Source organism: Spea bombifrons, chromosome 3 (assembly GCF_027358695.1).
Source record: "Spea bombifrons isolate aSpeBom1 chromosome 3, aSpeBom1.2.pri, whole genome shotgun sequence".
Lineage (NCBI taxonomy): Eukaryota > Metazoa > Chordata > Amphibia > Anura > Pelobatidae > Spea > Spea bombifrons.
In genome coordinates this window covers 98,756,431-98,777,545 of record NC_071089.1, presented here as the reverse complement: position 1 = coordinate 98,777,545, position 21,115 = coordinate 98,756,431, and the positions used below count along the sequence as shown (strand labels likewise).

General features: G+C 38.5%; 1 protein-coding gene across 1 annotated transcript in view; it reads right to left on the bottom strand.

The window, feature by feature from the left end:
• The window catches only part of SPSB4 (splA/ryanodine receptor domain and SOCS box containing 4), a 56,109-nt gene extending 36,283 nt beyond the window's left edge, over nt 1–19,826 (bottom strand). Inside the window, exon 1 of the mRNA XM_053460991.1 lies at nt 19,740–19,826. The gene's annotated coding sequence lies outside the window, so the exon portion shown is untranslated. The remainder of the gene's footprint in view (nt 1–19,739) is intronic.
• Nucleotides 19,827–21,115: the final 1,289 nt, after the last annotated feature.

Genomic DNA, 21,115 nt, shown 5'->3' with positions numbered 1-21,115 from the left:
TGGAGCCTCCAAGCACTTAGAAGACGAGGTCTGTTTCCCTTTCATGCATACAGTGAAATCATGGTAGGATTTACGGATATCCGTGTCAGTTACCCAGCCTGCCCTTCCATTTGCTGGTTACAGGGCCAGAGGGGGATATTATTTTTGTTACAGGGGCACAGTGTTTCTTTACTCAGGTTCCTTTTTTATCTAATATAAGGTGATTGTTGAAGATCTAATAAAAAGTGCCAAAAATATCCAATAATGCAGCAAGTCAGGCAAAGAGAAAATATATTTTCCCATAACTGTAGACATATTAATGCCAGGCTAGGAATACCTAGTTGAAGCCCTGGGAACTGACCCTTTGTCCCACTGTTAACCCTCTTCTGAGTTCTCAATGTTCTCAAACCAGCTTCCAAAGAATTATGGAATAATCAATTTTGTGAAATTATTAAGATATACTTTATTTTAGGTTGTGGTGAGTTTTGCCAATTATTTTAAGATTTTTAATGAGGATCCCCCCCCAGAAAGTGTAAATCATAAAATAAAAATGATAAAATGATCAGACAGACTCCTGCTTCTATGGTGGTTGATAATTATAAGTTTTGTCCTCTGCAGCCAGACTGCAGTGTTTTGACCAGACAAGGCAGATCAGCGAAGCCTGCGGGATATTCCATCTATCTCTGGATATCAGATTCCTGCGTTTCCTGTCAATTGCACCAGACTAATTTTAGCTACAAGATGACATAAGTATGCCAGAAAAAAATAAACGCCTCAGCGTCTGACCAGCACTCTGCTTGCATTTAAGCTACTCAATGACTAAAAAGGAGCATGTTAACTGCTTACCTCCGGATTTAGAATACACCGCTACTAATAATACATACTGATAGTACAGTAGCTACGTAACTATTATTTTTACTAGCCAACATGCATTCAGGGTAAAATCATTAACACTAAAAAAAGTTTTTTTTGTCCTAAACTTAGACTCCGTTGAGTCTGCCGATTTAAGGAACTTGCCATCAACAAACAATTATTTATACCCCAGTTTGGTATGTGTATAAAATACATGATGACGGTATCCTCACCACCAACATATGCTTATGCATAGCTACCGGCAGTAAGATAGCCCTGCTATCAGCATGTCTATGCCAACTTTCATCGCAATTGCCGTGTGTAACCAAGTAGAACCCTGTGCGGAACTGTTTTCTTAATCCTGCTCTGGCCCGCTCCCGCTGAATCTCTGACCATTACCACCCGCTCCCGCAACATTTGTGTCCAATCCTGCCCGCAAACATCATTCACAAACATTCATTCACTCATTCACAGAGACTAATCATTCACAGATACTTATTCATTCCCTCAATCACACATACTCATTCATACAAACTCCCCCACCCCCTTACCTGAACTTCAGATTTCCCGCGCACTCCCGCAAGACTTCCTTCACGTTGCTCGCACACAGCGCCTCTTCTCTTGTCCTGCCAGGATGGAGAAGAGGCATGCAACGTGACGTAAATTCACGTGACTCTACTGGGTTCCTGGGCGGAACAAGAGAAGAGACGCTGTCTGTGAGCAACGCGAAGACAGCCTTGTGGGAGTGCGCGGGATTACTGGGACCCGCAGATACATTGTCTGACCACCTTCTCCCACCCGCAACTCCAGAAAAAACGCCCGCACCCGCAAGTTTTTTATTTTTTTTACTGCTTATATTAGGAAAACATAAGAACATAGCCTGATAGCAAAATATGGATTTCCACCACTGATCCAAGATGCATGTCATAACCCTCAACATGAATATTTAAAAAACATGTATACTGTATATGTACACACAGATTGAATGAGCTAGTAGTATAAAAAAGGTAAATTGCAGCATAAACCAGTATTTCTGAGGGCTTCCGGCCATCAGGGGACATGCACTGAACACAATGTGTACTTTGTAAGAACATTATTTACTTAAGTGGAAAGTAAATGTTTTGTCTTCTGTAGGTTGAACAATCTCTTCTAAGAAAGTGACATTGACCATGGAAATTGACGTGTGTTTAAGTTAAGATACAGCAAGTGATGCATGTGTTAAGCAAAGTAACTGGAACACATAAATGGCAAACTGTTAAGCGTTCCGCTAAAATTCCTAGAAATTAGTCTATAACGAGGAGTTTCCCGTTACATTACATACAACTGGAACACGGTCAGGAAATGTGATGTACAAACAAGTACTGATGTAACCACATGCTTTTGTCTGGCTGCCGATCTGACAAATGGAAACTATTATATGCCTTGCTCTAGCAGCTCTGTGAGAGTATGGAAGGAAATCCTTGGATGGAAGGTGTTAATTGTGGAAAAGAATTGACTTTCAAGTTCATCTGAGGCCATCTTTTTAAAATGGTTAGTAAAGATCACATATGAAATGGTCCATTTGCTTCCCGGAATTTGAAACATTTGTAGTGATATGAAACAGGAATTTTAGTATTGAGACACTGCCCAAATTATATTATATATATTGCACATAGATGTTAAATTGTATCTATACGTTATATTGTATCTATAGATTGTATCTATAAGTTTACAAGCAAACATTTTATTAAATTGTATACATTTTTTTTGTAATTAGTATTTTTTCAATTATATTAACACATTAAAAATTGGAGATGTCTCTTCTAGATAGAACCAAATTAACATAAAAGGCAGCCGGTGATTGTATCTAAAATAAGACTAATGCGTGACACGCCTATATCTTAACACTGTCCAACAACCCTACTTTCTAGGGAGAACCTACAATTAATACGCTCATCGGCATTATAAAACCAGCACCTGGGTTGCATCCCCTGCTCTTCACCAGATGGCTTCAGCCTGTGCATACCTCTTGCTTTATTGCTTGTATGATGTGATGGGGACCAATATTGCTAGCTTAGCCACATTTCATTGACAGCTGGAAAACCATAGGAGATTATATTAATTGAAATAGAGGTGATGGCGGGGAGCAGTGTTTGTCAAGTTCCCACTGTACTTCTATGTGCAGTTTTACGTTTTTTTTAGAAGAGTATAATTGTATTCTAGTGAAAAGCTGCTAAAGGAGAAGCATCTCTTTCCAATAAAACGCATGGCTTGTTATGGAAAGACACAACAACGTTTCTACATATCTTGAAGTAAAGGCATAAATTAAATCATCACTCATCAAATCTTGTCATCTTCAACTGCAAAAGCAGTCTCCTTGCTGGGGGGGGGACACTCCCCTGTATCCTGCTGCTCAATGGGCCGATTACAAAGGAGATCTTTGATCTTGCCCAACTGGCCCATTTACACTATGGAGGCAGTGCCAACCAAGCACAGTCTACATAGACCACATAACCGGCGCTTTATGTCTACAAGGCACAAGGAGAGAGCAGCTGGGGTCCTGACTTCGGTTGGCCCCCCCAATACGGACCCTGATTTGGACACCTTAAATGTTGGAGGTACACAACACAAGACTATCAGTAGGAGGCTTCTCCCCTGATCAAATGAAACTTTGATTTACTTGACTTCCACCTCTGTTTGGAGTTTGTTCTTAGTTCAGATCCTAAGTAATCTCAGTATGACAATCTCTGTTGATGGTATGTGTTAATTTCTTTCACAAGCCAAACAAACAGAGCAAGTTCTGCTAGACACATAACAAAGAAGATGGACACTAGGCATAACTATGTACAATACAACCCATATAGCTCAAAAGAGCTCATATTTAATATATTTAATGATAAACCTTCCAAAATGACAGCTGTGTTGCTTGCTAAAACAATTAACCTATAAAACGGGTATTGGAAGTATAGCTACTTTTTCTTCAACATTGCTGCGAATATAAGAAATAAGTTCAGGGCTGATCTGAAGCAAGCCTGTCTGGTCTATGTTTGCAGAGGACATTCCAAAGATAGTCTAGATGTTAATGACAGTCAGATCATGTTTTGTTTGGTGCTCTGTTGATCACATGTATGTGTAGGACTAGGACTGTAGTACCACTTGGGGAGAGGATGCCGACAGGTGCCATCATTTGCACCCTAACACTGGGGAAACCCGGGATATGTCATACCCGGTTGCCACACTGAATGGATTCTAGAACCTGAGAGAGATGGATATCTATGCAGGCAAAAGGCAGAGATTTCAGAAAATGTACCACTGGGCCATCACTTTAGTGCCCCCTCACCTAAGGGTTGAGAAGTCCTTGGACACTAAACTTGTTAAGTCAGTGCTAATAATTGCAACAATTCTGTATTCAAATCCACATCAACAAACAGTGCTTCGCTTGCGGCAAACACAGAATTGACAGACAGTTCTATATTTTGCCATAAGCATAGTCATCCTCTGTGCCGCAGTGAATAAATATGATGGTCCATTATGTAAATATCCTTATTCAAAATCGTTACCCAAAAACCTGCAGTATTAGCCTAAAATGCTTCTTGTAAAGCACGATAAAGGCTGTCATGTCTTCAAAATGAATTTTTTTTTATTTTTATAATTTTCCATTCCTCCAGCAGAGTGCTTGATCATATAATTAACATTTTGCACTGTACTGATTGATATATATTGTCTGCCCTATAGAAAAAGTTTCCCCAATGATATTTTTTGCGAAATGGTTTAATGCACATTAATCCTGTTTTTGGCAAACAGGCAGAAATGTGCTCTCAGTGTGATATCCTTTAATGCATATGACCAACTTCATTTTCCTTTTATCTTAGCTTTTGAATTTAAACTACAAAATATATCATATATCATCCCCAATAGGGACGCACTGCAAATTACTATTTCAAGGGATCAGATGCTAATATTTCTTTGTAGTTGCTTTTACAACACAAGTAGATTTTAAACATTTAAGTGATTCGTAAATTGTTGGCGCTATATAAATAAAAGATATTAAACATTTAACTATTAAAGCTGCATATCTCTGCAAATAATAATTACTTAATAATCAATTATAATCCCACCCGATAGGTATACACAGAAGCAGCCATCTTAACTTTCGGTGAGAGCTACATTAAATTAAAATGTGTCTTCTTCGTTATCATTCTCCTACATTAGTCCAGGCAGATTCCGTAGCGTTATTACAACTGTTCCAGATCCAGCATTGTGGTCAGGGTCTAATAGCCAATACATACAGAGGAGGCATTCCCCCGCGGCCATGGAGCTGCAGCTTCTCCATAAGCTTAGTTATTTTTTTCTAGACATTTAAAACAATGCAAAATTAAAAGTACATGGTTAAGTGATGAACCTCTGCAGGAATAACTAGCATTGGATGCTTCACCGGCATTCAAACCTTTCTAAATAGTACAGTCACAAAACAGTATTCTACACATTAGACAACCCCTTCTTTCTCTCCCTCTTGCTGCAATACGACACTCACATTTTGTTCACGTAAATCCAAATTGTTATGTGATGCACTAATTCATTTCCGTGTTTACCGATTGCACAGTGCTGCAGAATATGATAGCGCTTTATAAATCAATAAACGACACACTTCTTTTTCCTGTACATGGCATAATTATATTGTCAGCATGGCAACGAACAACGTATGCCAACTAGGGTTTTATTATTTGAAGCAGAAGAGCAGGTAAACTCAAAGTTTTTATTATCTCTTATTTATATAGTGCCAACAATTTTCTTACAAGAAATATTTACGAGTGGTCTGACAAGACGAGAATTGACAGACTAAGACAAATCGATACAGTAGGTGGAGAGAGCCCTGCTTGCAAGCTCACAATCTTGAGGGAATGGGGTGAGGAAAACATAAGGCCCAGAGAAAGGTGAGAGGTAGTGTGGGGTTCTATCAGTGACAGGAAAGTTCCAGCAGCTAAGATGGTGCAGCTTCTCTGAAGAAGTGAGTTTTCAGATATTTCATGAATGTTAGGAGGGAAGGTTCAGTAGAAGTAGGTATGAGGCAGCACAAGAGAAGTCTTGTAGATGGGAAAAGAGAAGATTTGATAAGCGAGGAGGAAAGTTTTGCATTCCTGGACCTGGAAGCCGCTGGGAGTCCATCAGTGTGATTTATATGCATTACATCTATTGTTTGCCTTCTTAGACAGACACTAAGGGGGAGCCTGAGCTCACACCAAAACATAGAATTTGATGGCAGATGAGAGCTATTTGGCCCATCTACTCTGCCCATTTTTCCTAAAGTAGAGACTCAGACCTTAATCAGTCCTTGGTCTTGTCTTAGAGTCAGGATCGTTGTATGCCTTTCCTTGCATTGTGGAATTCCCTCACTGTTTTGGCCTCTACCACATCTGCTAGGAGGCTCTTACATGTATCAACCACCCTCTTGGTAAAGTAAAGTAAACCAGAAGTGCTGTACGGGAAGCCAGAGTCGCAAATCCAGATGCATTTTGCCATTTTGCCATCAGGCTTCCAGGTCACAAGAACTAGCTTCTCACATAGCAGTGGATCATAAGTAAGTGAGAACTTAATTGCTAAAGTTACCATTTATGCAGCATTTTGGAACAAATATTACATAATTTTTACATGCAACCATATGACAATAACAAAAGGATCTAAGAGTATGGTGGGGGTTACTCTTCAATTCCATCCTGGATAAGCATGGGACCAACCTGGAAACCCCTCAAACAAGGCATGGTGCACACAGCCTTCTTGGGAAGGTTTCAGGGGCTAAGCCAGCACTAGACTGCATTAACATGTACTGTCTGTTATATACTAAATGTGTATGTATATTTTTTATCCATATATTATATATACACACACACACATATATATATATATATATATATATATATATATATATATATTAATATATATATTACATACACACACACAGGAACATACCATTATTCCAACATGCTACAGTACGGTGTTCCGTATTCATGTGTAGTTCTATAGCAAGCACAATGGAAACGCTATACAAGTGTCTTAATGCACAATGTTGCAGACATCCATATAAAATATTTACATCGGCATATCCATGACTAATGCTTCTGTACAGTTACAATTTAACAAGAAGCAAAAGCATGCATAAGATAGCACTGCTGTCCTATTTCTTTGCAGTAGAAGTCAACAAAGCAACATTTTAAACACTACAATGGGAAAGTCAAAGTTTTTTGTGGTAGGTGAAGCATACAAGAAAAATAGGTAACTATTTCTGCTTGCAATACCCAGTTTTGTTTTATTACTGCACGCTTGACAGTTTTCACCAAATATTTTATATTCAGGTGGAGCATGATATTGTATTATTATAATAACCATTTAGTTGTGTAGCAGCAAATTGCATACAGAAGTACAAATTCAAGGCGACACAAACTCTTCCATTGGCTACAGATGTTTGCAGGTGAAATACAAGAAGAAAAAAAAAAAGTCAGCTTGATACTCAATACCAAAGTGTTTCTTTGCTGGTCAGAAATGCTTTTGACTTGATAATGGGAAGACTACTGAAAGCTTGTCATTACAGAATACTGTCAGCCCAATAAAAAAGTATTACAAGATTCTGCAACAGTTTGTTACCTTCCATCTACATTACAGGACTAATGCGGAAACTCTTAACTACATCTCCAAGCTTCTTGATAGAATTGAGTTCAGAAATGCTTTTTCAGAGTAGATGAGAGAGAGACACACATTTAACCTAGGTACATGTATTTTTTTAAGTCCCTTTTGCATAGTCTCCAGTCCATTTTGCAACATGCAATCTGTAACATGCAATGTATCTGCTATTCTTACAGTTATTTGTGCTTGATGTTATTTCATCTTCCAACCTTGAGGGGCATGTAGAATTGAGACATGTTCCAAGTATGCATGACCGGTCACTGATGGTTGAGGAGCACCAGTGATCACTATCGCTGGCTCCAGCTGGTAATCTTTGATATAGAGTTCTATTATAGCTCGATTTTAGGGAGACGCATACACCAAATCCATCCAGTAGGACCCCACCACATCAGAATTAAAAACTGATTAATACAGTAAAAGTACTAACATACAGTTCCGGAATCGACTACTCCAAAAGAAGAATGATACAGAGTTCAGAAAAGCATTACCAAAATGGTGGATGTTTGCAAACACAAATGGCAGCACTAAAGGATCTCAACCTATATATTATTTTTTTATAATAGAAACGTTAGGGCAAGGTCATGATCTAAAAATAGAGGGTCGGGGGCCAGATGTAACATGAGTATGTTTTACTTTACTGAGAGGGTTGTAGATAAATTGAACAACCTTCCAGTAAGAGTTATAGAGCTTCATACAGCACCAAGGACCAAATACATTTTGAGGCCCTTATAGCTGAGAAACAAGATTTTTGTTATCTGTCATCAAATTTCATGTTTCCATAATTTTTGTAACATTAAATATAGCAATTTGAGTAATTGTGGGAACTTGCATCTCATGTTCCTCTAGATAATGGATTTTCCAAGCCTTAACATAGTTGCCAATAATTAAATAAAGCATAAATTCATTGAGATGACCAAAGAGGAGCACAGAGAAGCTTTGTCATGGCGGGGGCACATTCTCTTTTGTGTTTTATTCACTAAGCCCCAGGTTTTAGCAATCACATTAAATACTGCGACTAAACGTTTAATTCCCTACTATTTGTGTTCTACCCAACAGGCTGCCCATTGACTCAAGTAAGTTTCAGCTGATCTCAGCAGGAACATGCATCAAGGTACATTTAGCACCGTAGGCTCTCACAGAGAATTACCTGTATTTAGCTTTATTTGATCTATGGATCTATGGTTTTCTCTACCATACAAAAAATATCTACAGATACTTATTTCAAAATAAATGTAAAAAAAATGTATATTCGCCTAAGTGAAAAGTATATTCACCTCTGCTGTAAGGCACTGTCAATATACTAAACATGTGAATATTTGAACATTTCTCTATAAGCTTTTCTGCACCACTGAGATCCATCTGTTTGTCCACATGGAAGATAAAAGCTCCTTACCGAGACATAAAACTCATCTAGATTTGTCTCTAAGGGACTATTTTTTGTCTTCCAAATAGTAGCTGTACTAAACATGCCAAGACATTTGGTCAGCTTTCACAGCAATCTACAGGACATGATGCAACCAGCCTCTACAATTCTACAACAACACAGTACCTGTATGAAGTACTCTATAAATAAAAAGAAGAATAAAAGAAGGCACGATATGTAAAGAAATATACATTTATATGCATTTAATTTCAGATTTCAGGTGTGACATCTATAAATAATGAGACCGCTTACTTGTCTTAATGCGGTACTTGTGAGAAAATAAACAATTTTGTTTACTTAAAGCAGCATAAAACGACGAAGTCCCGTGGAAAGATGTATTTCTCCTTGAGCATTAAGGAGAGAGAGTGATATATATATATATATATATATATATATATATATATATATATATATATATATATATATATATTGGATGGCTTTTCCTACACAATCAGATCACTGAGCTGATTCTTTATGGCAATGCTAACAAAGTCATGCTTGTACAAGGAATTCCTTTCCTCCATGGACTTTCATTAATCAGAGTGTCAGACCGGATGATTAGGAATGAGTAATTCTATTTTTTACCACAAGGAGTGGTGTTTGTCTATTAGATCAGGCCACATACAAAATGACTAATATGCAGCTGCCTGAAAGCATTAATGTATGGAAAAAAGGAAAATGGCAAAATACTTCTAAAAATGTATTTTTAAATCAGATACCAGTAATAAAACATGGGTTAAATCACAGTTAAAAATCTTACACCAATATTAGATTTATAAAATACAAGTTTCTAGTATGTTTTCAGTTCTGTTTCCATTTGCTTACCTCTCTCTCTCCCTGTGGTTTTAAAAGTTAACCAACTGTGCTGCATAAATAACAGCATTCTAGCATCTAATTGTCCTTATTTATGTGTGCCTCCCAACACAATGTCTAAAACATCTACAACAGCACAGCCATAACATTTTATCCTATACTGGAGTCGGTTATGGCAAGAGCAATGGTATTGGCTAATAATGTACAATTTTACCAAAAACTAGAGCTGGGGGTAAAGTTTTACCAAGATTTGAAACCTACTGGGAATCCCGTTTATCATTACCAAACACCACCACCTTCAAAAACATGAAGGGCTATAAAAGATGGTGATCTTCATGGTGAGGATTTTTTTGGTTATACCTTTTAACAAACATATTAATTAAAGTTATGTTTTAGGGTAATAATAAGGGTATTTTTGATCCCGGGAACGGGATTGGTTTGTTTTAGTTGTAACTTACCCTTGTCCCCGCTGGGGCATTATTTTGGAATTACATGGTGAGGATTAGACTCTCACAAAATATGTTGTTCACCCATCCAGTATACTGGTGGTAGTACATTAGGGGTACAAAGTTCTAACTGAAATTCCTTCGCAGCTGTTGGAAGTTCCAGTTCCAGGATGCAGCTTTATGGTGCACAATGTATGAAATACCTCTTTGGATCTGTCCAGCCACCTGAACCAAAACAAACTGGAGAGAGGCAGGTAGGGGGAAGACAGAAGGACTGGCTACCTGCTTAGGATCTGTGTCAAAACAAAGGCATGTTAAGCTCACGCATAACAGACAATATTCATTCAAACCATATACTGTGAGACAAGTGAACAAAAAGCAGAGGAAACCTTAGAAACGTGACAGCATTAAAGATGTAAAAAGCACAAAAGAAAGGAGAAAATAAGAGCGCTGCAAGGAGATTAAATAGGTAAAATATACTTTTGTCAAACACCTATTATTTGATTATCCTCAAATGAATGGTTGTATGATAATGCTTATTACTATAACTACAGTCTTCTTTATTTTTCCCTCAAGTACTCAATGTACTGAAAAGAAAGTTTACATTTTATAAAGACGGTAAAATACAACTAGCTATAACTCAAAAAAACATAAAATGCTACTGATGCATAAGATTTAGAAGTCCCTGCTTTTGGGAGTGTACAATCAAGTACAAGTAATTTCTTAAACTCATAAAGCCGAACGATCACAGATTGTCAACACAGATGATATTTAGCTTTCCTTCCTGGTGACGCAATGTGTCTGGCGGAAGGACGGTTCATATTCCCTATGCACAGGGATCACACATAGGATGCATGAGCAGTAAAGGTAACAATGGCAATGACCAAGTGAAGCAGAAGAACCTCAAAAGGCTGAAGTGTTGAAATGGTACTTTGGCCAGACACAGAGCTTCATCTTGAAGGAAAAGTAAGCATGTATCTTTGCTAATAATTCACAATAGATCCTCCTTTAAAATCTAAATCATTTGGGTATTCAAAAGTGAAAAAAATCCTAATCTTTATTGAGATCCTATCCTGGCCTTTAGACAACCACTCAACCTGAAACAGAAAAGGGTCCTTTTTGTGAAGTGAACAAAACATTATTGAGACTGGTACCAAAAAATGCAATATATCTTGCTGTAAACTATGCAAACACATCTGTAATGACAACACTGCCCATCACAAAAACAAAACATATGTCAAGGGCAATAAATGTGAAACAGGATGCGTTACATTGGAGAAACCTGATCATAAACTGAACCCAAGGATGAACCTACATAGACACTGCTTTAACAGACAACGAAAATAATAACTGCACCCCGGTCGGCCACCACTTCTGGGCATTTATATGCCAAATACTGTCCAGAAGGCATTATTTACCTGACAAGGTATGCTAGCAATGCAATCCAAAAGGAAGTCAGATAAACCAGATTAAAGATCCCAAATAGTGTACAACATAAATAGTCTAGATCAGGGGTAGGCAACCTTCGGCTCTCCAGATGTTGTGAACTACATTTCCCTTGACGCTTTGCCCGCAGTATGACTAAGAGCATTGTGGGAGATGTAGTCCACAACATCAGGAGAGCCGAAGATTGCCTACCCCTGGTCTAGATCATAAAAGGTCCACCAAAGATAATGATGTAAGCGATGTATTTTTTTGCGCGTTTATGGTTTAATAAAGCTTTGAATTTGGTTTTAGCCTTGGGCACACAGTTCTATTTTAAGAAAATCGGTGTTGGTGTATTTCAATGCTGTAATACAACAGTAAAAAATGTTTCCCCATCATTCAGTGGTCGTTTCACGAAGCACAGAAATATAACCCATACCACTTAAAGCCGGCATTATGCATTCTCCTAACCCCCGCTAAACACATGATGAAATTCTAAAGAAACATTCATTGTCCCTCGTTTCTTTTTTCTTCTTCTTTTATGTCAAGCCCATCTAAAAAGGCACATATCATCTGCCCTCTGTTTTAACTAGAATACATTTACATTGTCCCTTGACACAGTCATGCAGTTTGCATTTGGTTGGCCCCCCTTCCTTTCCAATAACATAGCTTAGTGGCCCCAGGACAATGGAAATAAATTAGCTCTGCAAATAAATCAGAAGTGTCCTTTGCAGAGATTGAGTTCTTCGCGCCTCAGTGGGCACACGTCAAGGTTCATTTCTTGGCTTACATAATGCAAATGGAGCCTAGTGCCCCAGCCCTGCAACTATTCAAGCTCCTCTCCGCATCTGTCTTGAGTTGGCATGAGAAACTGGCATGCAATTTGTGTCAAAGCTGTATCGGCCAGGGTAGTTGATTCTGATTCAGAACTCATTAACTCATTTCTAAGAAATAACAGAAAAAATGATATCCAAGTGGGATGTGTTAAAGCCGCATCTTAATTAATTGCTGATCTTTATCATCAAATCATAGATTTTAGTTTTTTTTTTTTTTTTTTTACATAAAAGCTTGTTTTCAAGCAGGCTTTTGTTATTTGCTGGTGGAAAATCAACAATAAAGGGGACACCGCTAAATTAATAAAATACTGTGACACTACATAAATATATATTTTATTACATTAATTTATATAATTTCATCATATAAAAAAAAAAATCACAAGTGGGTATAACAATTAAGATATTGAATATATATATATACATATATATATATATATATATATACACACACATATATACATACATACATACACACACAGATTACAGTAAAAGTACCAATAATACTAAATATATTTTAAATCCCCCACAGATGTAATATGCGATAGTAGCAACACAATGCCTTCCTTACGCTTTCCTCTATGGGGGGAGGTTGAGATATTTTTTATCTCCTGTCCACTTTATTGTTGATTTTTGTTCTACCAGAAACTCTTACACAATAATTACTCAAATCTCTAACCTATATCTACAAAATGTTGTATTTATTGTTATTTACATGTGGTGATATTTAGTAGCGCTGTACATTTTGTTTTGCTAGGGAGCCAATTAGGCAATCAATAGTAAATGTTAAAAATGAAGACAATTGCATGACACATTACATTTACATTTCTCTAATAATGTACAAGATAATAAAAAATGACCTCTGAGCAGCTGTGACTCAGAGCTGAAGGAAGTAGGACTTAAAATATTACTAATACATAAAAGGAAGGTATCACACCAACATTCCCTACGGCTACATTGTTTGATGACTATAATGTAGATCTTATTCTGGATTCCAGGAAAAAAAAAATATACCATAACATTTTAAAGTTGCCACAATTACTTTACCTCCATTAAATGCACACTCCAAAGCAACCATAAGTACTTTAATACATACAATAGCTGCTGCTATTTTATTTTACCTTTTTTTTTTTTTTTTAACCAAATATTCTTTGTGCGTTTGCTCTGGTTTGCTTTGCAGTGGATGTGTTTAATGGAACCCATCACCTGCACTGCAAAATGCATGCATGGATACTCAGTTTTCCTGCTTTCAGAAACCAAAGCCGTCGAGAAACACAGAGAGCAGATGGGGTGGTACACCGCAGCTGCAACTTTGAGCAAGGTAAGTCTTTTTCCAAGTTAGAAAGTGCATATTAACATACTTGCCAAGTACACTAAAATGCACTCATCACTGGTGAAGCCGTTTGTGTGAGACTGTTCCTCTAAAGAGGAAAGATTTGATAAAATCCAAAATATGCTATGTATGAACCCCTTAAGGACAATGGGCGGTTCCTAAACCCATTGAAAACAATGTATTTTGAGCCCGTACATGTACGGGCTTTGTCATTAAGGGGTTAAATATCACAGGATGTCTTTAAACCAAGCCAAAAGGAGGCCGCCCGGGGCCTATTTATTCTCATCAAGCCCACAGAAGGTCTATGTGTTCAAAAGCCACTGGAGTTTTGCTTTACTCTCCTAGACAGGAAGAACCTGACGGTGAAATGGAAGGAGGAGAAGGGACAAGAGATGGTGCCTGGAGAACCTGTGAAGAGGCCTCTGCGATGGTCCCATTAAAAATAAAGACAGTACTGTGAAGATAATAATAGTTATCAAATTATGCAGTACATGTATTTATAAACCGTCCCCTGGATTGAGATTGTAAATCTATTTTCTATTTTATTTGTAAATATGGAAAAACAAAATCAAGAAGTTGCTTTTGGTTGGTTTAAAACATTCACCTTAGCTGCTGAGTTACCACAGAAGACAAACTAGTCCTACAATACTTTTTAAGGTTAAACGCCAGTATCCACAATCATCTTTCAGGCAGATCCAAGCTGAAATAACCCGGGCTGGTGAGCAGGTTCATGTGACATCATGCTTTTTCCTATAAATCAGACTGTCTTACGAGAAGGACATGACATTTATGGTTAAGTAAGAGTCTACAGTGCCCTGTCAAACGCATGTCCTGGTTTTGCCCTCTTCCAGAAAAGAAAAAAAAATATATAGTGAAACTAAGTTCAAAATAGCATCGTCTAAAGCTGGAACACTAGTCCCTTTATATGGAACAGACAAGCACCCTCCTTCTGGGAAAATAAAATAAATATAGCATTCATGAAGCCAGAAAAGGTATATCAATACTATACTTGAATATACGAACTACTTGCCCACCAATCTATCCATATTTACACATCATTTTCTAGTACTTATTTTTTTTTTTTACTCTGGCATTAACCCTTTGAGTTCACAACTGGGACATTCCTTATATACACACACCAACGGACTGTCCAAAGGATTTTGTATACTGACAATTTTAATACTGCTAGTATAATACTGCTACAGAAGCTGTCTCACGCACTCTGCTGAATTTGATTAAACTTTTGAGGAAATACATGGCAGATCTGCTAAGATTATTACTATTACAGTATTACTATTTGCTTAATGTGCTAAAGAATACAATGAATGTTTTGTCTAAGTGGAACAGAACCTTTAACGTGGTTGGCAACAATGACTGTGTAAGGCAGCATGGTACTAGCATCTGCTTTTCTTCATGCCTTTCTGCCTTGCTTTGTTTACAAGACCAAAATAAAGACGCTATTGTAAGGAGGTTGCACAGTCACTGTTCTGGTATATTTTTCAGGCAAAAAAACCCACATTGTAAGTTTTATTGGGAGTATAAACCTACATTGGTATGAGTGGCTATGTTTGCTTTTAGAGTGTAATTTATGTGTCATTCTGTACATGCATTGCAAGCCTTCAAGTCCTTCTCACTGACTTCTGGTAAGTTAATGCCAGGGCCTGACCAGTGATGACGGGGAGGTCCTGGCACGTCAGTGGCCGCAGCTAACAGCTCGATATGCGGACGTAGGGTGCAGGCGGACATATCAATCCTCTTGTGCTGCAGCATCCAGCCACTTTAGTGGCAACCGTGTGAGTGTGTGGCTCAGCCAGGGCCTGGTACTGATGTTTCAGTGTGTGTTTATTTTTCTGAACAGTAACACAAGATAATACAATCATAACTTCTCTAGAAACACAGGCGACTTCTGTCACGTCAGCTGCCGAGAACTATGACTCCTGTATGTGTTACCTGGCCAACAATAAGGGTATTCACTGTTCTCAGCAGAGGCTATGGTGGAGGCAGATGATTGCTAACGGGAAATCGTGATGTTGCAGGCCCTTTGGCAGAGTGCTTATTGCACATTGCATCATTTATATTTGTCGAAATATATGACCACAACTCCCAAGGACAGCCGTTTACACTATCCAATTACGTAAGGCATGACTGGAAGCGCCTAGCCTGCTACTTTGTTAACATTATGTGTGTAGTGTTTTGCCGGTTGGAACACCACCCGATAAAAACAACACTACCCTTGACCAATTTCTGTCCCTGATCTCATCGACCCTTAAGGGAACTTTGAAGGTCTATGACATGATTTAAAATAAATAACCGTGGATAGGTGACGGTCTCTTTTTACTCTCCCTCTGTAACTCAGCACATTTGTCAGTAGACCAATTACCACACTGAATGCAGGTCTGCTACTCTTCCCAAATTCAACATGTTACAGTTCTGTAATGGTGTTTACATTTTAAAACAAGCACTGTGGATTAAAAAAAACTGAGCTCAGCCTCCGTTAGGTGAACATTTAAACTAAATAACTGCCAAAACAAGAACTCTGGAAAACAAAAAAGTACATGCTTCTGACAACAGTACGGCACTGAGCAATATGACGACGCTCTATAAATCAATAACTAATAAAAACAGGTGAGATGGCTTTCCATGCTCTGTTCAGTTGTGACTTATTGTCACATAATTGGTACTCCTCTTCTGAAGAAGGGCGATCTAATTACTGGGCCCAAGCACATCCTTTTCCCAGTTGTATTAAATGGATTTCATTCATTCCGTATGATAGTACAGCATGATCACTTGGTTTTTTATTTAGTCTCACCTGATTCCTACTAGTGCTTATCTAAGCTTCTCATCTTTCCTAAAGCTCAGAGTCCTAAACCTGGCCACAGACCAAATTCTTAAGAAGCTGAATGACTACTCCTCTCACGTGTTAATAATTCACCTGTGTTTGCAAAGACTACTCTGGAACCCTTGAGTGACAGCTGGCTACTACAGCAAAAACATATACACGGTATTATAAAGGGTCATCACAGCACTTATCAGAGCAGATACTTCAAGAAAAGAACCAAATCTAATGGGTACTATATATTGGCCAAGTGCTCACTGATGCGCTGGTTGCAAAACAATAAACCATATTTCCCTGTCTTTGCCTTTAAGGCTGAGTAAATCTCAAAAAGTGAACATTTCCTTTTATCGTTAGAAGATTAACCATTTACAAGTGAACACATATGAACCTGTTATATGTACTGATATTCTGCCCTTGCGAAGGTGGTCAATGCCGTGCTCAGTTCATATGAGGTCAGTTGGAAGACAGCTGATCTACAGTTCTCAATCCAAAGTATATCAATGCAGACACAATTTAGCTCAATAGGGATCACTAAGGCTCTACCATATCTAGCCACAACAGTAGTGCCAAAGATGACTGTCACAGGGACATGTCATAGTGGGAGCTTCCAATGTATTCATATGAGAGGATGGTAGGGGTGGCCTACCTGTCTGGTGTCTGAACTTGTATGTAAACCTGCTGGTAAGTTTCTCACCAGCACACAATGATTTCTGGTAAAGAGTTAAAATTACCAAAAAACACACAAAGATTTAAATGGATGACTGTGGATAACAACGATGCAATAAATCCAAAGGTGGCACCACCAAATAGGCCAAAATGTGTAATGTTTAATATATTGTTCAAAAGAAACATTACAATTGTATCAAACTGTCCAATGTGTTTAATTTGGTGATTTTCATAGAAATAGGTTCTCTTGGATCTTTGATTATTTACATGTAGCCCTAAAATGTTAGAGGCTCCCCTTAATCTGAGTGTTTCCTGATGATTCATTTTCCGAATCTTACCGAGCATTGCACTGGATGAGACCTATTGTACGATGCTAAGGCCCTGGCTGGCAGCAAAGCCATTAATAATGCTGCCAACTGTAACGGACCTGAAATTTAGAAGAGTCGCCGCTTTGTCAACAAGAACACAGCACTGTATTATTAACACGGCATGAAAACTTGTGCAAGTGTCCTATAAGAACAGGGCATAAAAGTGCAGGCTATCACAAAATAAATCTCCACAGGTAAAATACGGTACATTTGTCAAATCCATTTAGCACGCTACATATCCAGACCTGGTGTTCATCCTAATTATGCGTGTGCGGTACATTTACAATTTAACTAGCACTTGCTAATGGGACTTTCCATTTGCCAATACTACATGGCCTTTCTATAAAACTGTCAGCTAGACAAGGATCAGTAATAATTTATACCCTTTGTTTGTCCCCCAGGAAAACTTGTGTTCTCTGTCTATGCTATATTAAAGTGGAGATTTGGGAGCTTGTGTGTAATGTTTACAAAATGTAAAGCTTGTAATTTATCAACATGCCATTAAGACTCATGGGGTATGGATCAAAGTCAAGTTGCAGAGTTAAAGCTCACTTATATTTGTACCATATGTATGCAAGAACAAACTCTCTGATAATGCCGCCGTATCTCCTTGTTTTCATTTAAATTTGTTTTAGGTAGAGCTGTCCTTAAAAAGCATCATCATAAAAACAATCCAGAAAAGTGGGGTGATGATGACTTTGGACAGTATACATGTAAATTGCTACCATTATACAATATTAGCGCAGTTTGAGGAGGAAATATATAATTTTCATAATGCATCAGTTTGTCGCGGTCTGTTAACTCTAGTTTTGTCGTACCCTTTTAATGTATGTGCTGTAAGAAGTGCTACATAAACTGTTGGCACCCTATAAATCAATATAATAATGTTGGGAAATTGCATAATCCAGATTACATATATTTTATTGACAGCAGTGCTTGCTCACCAATACTCTGCTGTCATAGCCCCTATGTAGAAGACTAAAGTACCGTGTTGTACCATAGAAAGACAAATTAAGATGATACCTTTATAGGCTATCTAGGGCTCTTCTTCAGGCAAGGTATAATATGACTGAAAAGAGTCCTAGGTAGTCTTAAAAGCTTGCAATCCATTATACGTCAGTTAACCAATAAAGGTATTAATCTTTACCAAATGTGTTTCCTATGTAGAAGGCTAGTTGCATGTTAGTTCCAGGGATATGAATGAAAGGCTCAGCTTGTACCCTTTAGGCATCACTCACACACACACACACACACACACACACACACACACACACACACACACACACAGATCAAAGGGTTAATGGCCTACCACATGGGCAGGCTCCAAACTTCCAGACAGTTAGAACATACCTTTTAGGGCTGATTAGGCACTTGTGTCTGCAGAAGACAGCCAGCCAGCCTTCTAATCTCCTAACACAAAGGATATGATTGGCATGATATGAAATCCAGGCAAACTTTAGCTTTTCATTTTCAGAGAAGATTGTGGTTTCAGGATAAAGCCCATGTGTGTGTGTTTGAAGATAGCCAAGTGGCTCTGCATACAACTAGGGGTGGTTGTCATTGTTAGTTGAGAATACATAGATAAAGATGTGCTGCAGTGAAACTCATCGAATAATTATATTATATATATATATATATATATATATATACCCATAAACACACACACACAGTGTATATTAACTTAACCTGAATCACATTAAACATGCAGATATTGGTTAGCAATGATCTCTTCCTATCTCGATGCTACTGCACACATTCTATGTGTGTACATCTTTTTGTAACACATTAGTTTGTACAGCTGTGTGGGTGTGTATATGTGTGTGTGTGTGTGTGTTTGTAATCTGCATGGTTTAACACAAGCCACAAAATATCCGAATCGATCTTAACTAAACCAAGCTTTCTGTGCCTCTAACGAGCCTGTTTACCAACACTCATGTAGCAATCTAAAAACACATCGTTCCAATAGAAGGCATCACTGGCTGCAACACGGCTGGAAAAACACTTCCCGGGGACAAAAAGGTGGAGCTGCTTCCAACAAACAGCAGACATTTCAAACGATCCCTCCTAGACCAGATTTACCCCCTCCGATGAGAAAAGAGAGCTCTTACCTTATAGTGTGCGGGGTACCCAGTATCCGTCCTAGTAACAAGACGTAATGTAAACCAGCTTGGGTGGGGGGGCTTTATGAAAATGTTTCCCGGGGGGGGTCTCAGGATTCCAGATGTGTAGATGCGCTATTGAAAGATTGTACTTATTCCCCAAGAAAATCGTCAGCTCAGCCTCCTGAAGTTACTGATGGACACTCCAATCATTAAGGCAGCAGAACCCAGCCTTACACCCCCTCTGATGCACACTTGTAGTTAAAGGCACAGCAATGAGCCACCTCCAAATATATCGCTCTCACCAGCACAGAACGCATGGGAAGTAACGCCAGCCATCCAGCAAAAGCCAGCTACATCTCCGGCTTCTTGGCCCTTTCTCCGGGAGGTTTTTGGGGAGCCCCAGCGTTTCGCTTTCCCCCTTTTTTTTTTTTTTTTGCTTTGTGTTTAAAGATTACCTTTCGCACCCCCACCGCATTCATAAGGGAGAGACAGCCCAGATGGGAAGAGCTTGCTGCTAAAACAATCCCCCATCCTGAAAGCTGATCCCTGCTGATCTCATCAGTTAGGACTAAGTAATCCAATGGCCGGGGTATTAGGAGCAGATGGAGACGCCCCCTTCTCTGCCTCCTCTTCCAGGCAGCTCACACAATGAAAGGAGACCCCCAGCTGGCTGCGAGTGGAAATAGACTCATCCTGGCTGCCGGTGCTTGGAATTCAATGGATGGGCTCCATCGTCAGGGATTCTAGTGGTCATCAGGACTTATTGTCTGCAGAAAGACCAAAAATCCCCAAATTCCAAGAGCCTTTTGTTACAAATAGAGCAATAGAAAGTAAAATGCCACTGAAACAATGGAGATTTAATTTAGGGCAGGATCATACTGTGGGTGGGGGTGCCATTTGCAGACATTTAAAGGGTTATTGTGTTCTCTATAATTTGCCTGAAGAAGAGATCTAGATTGCAATCTATTATGCTACAGTTAGTCAATAAAATGTATCATCTTTACCAAATTTGCTGTTTGTGTTCCCATAACAACTTTTAATTTACGCTAATTATCATATTATATATTTGTTACATTTGTTAGGCTGTGGCATGTGGTTTTGGTTTTCTGTTTGCGCTTCTCATATTATTATTATTATTGTTTTATATAGCGCCATCAAATTCTGTAGCGCTGTACAATGGGTAGACAGGACATAACAAGTAGTATGTAACATAACAATTTGACTTACAGAAACAATGGATGAGGAGGGCCCTGCTCAAAGGAGCTTACAATCTAGAGTATAGAAAGCTATTTTTTTAATAAAGAGGATTTGTTGGGCAAAGTTCTAAATGTGGAGCAATCACTATGGAAACTAGTGCGATGTTCTTGGTGATCGATCCACAT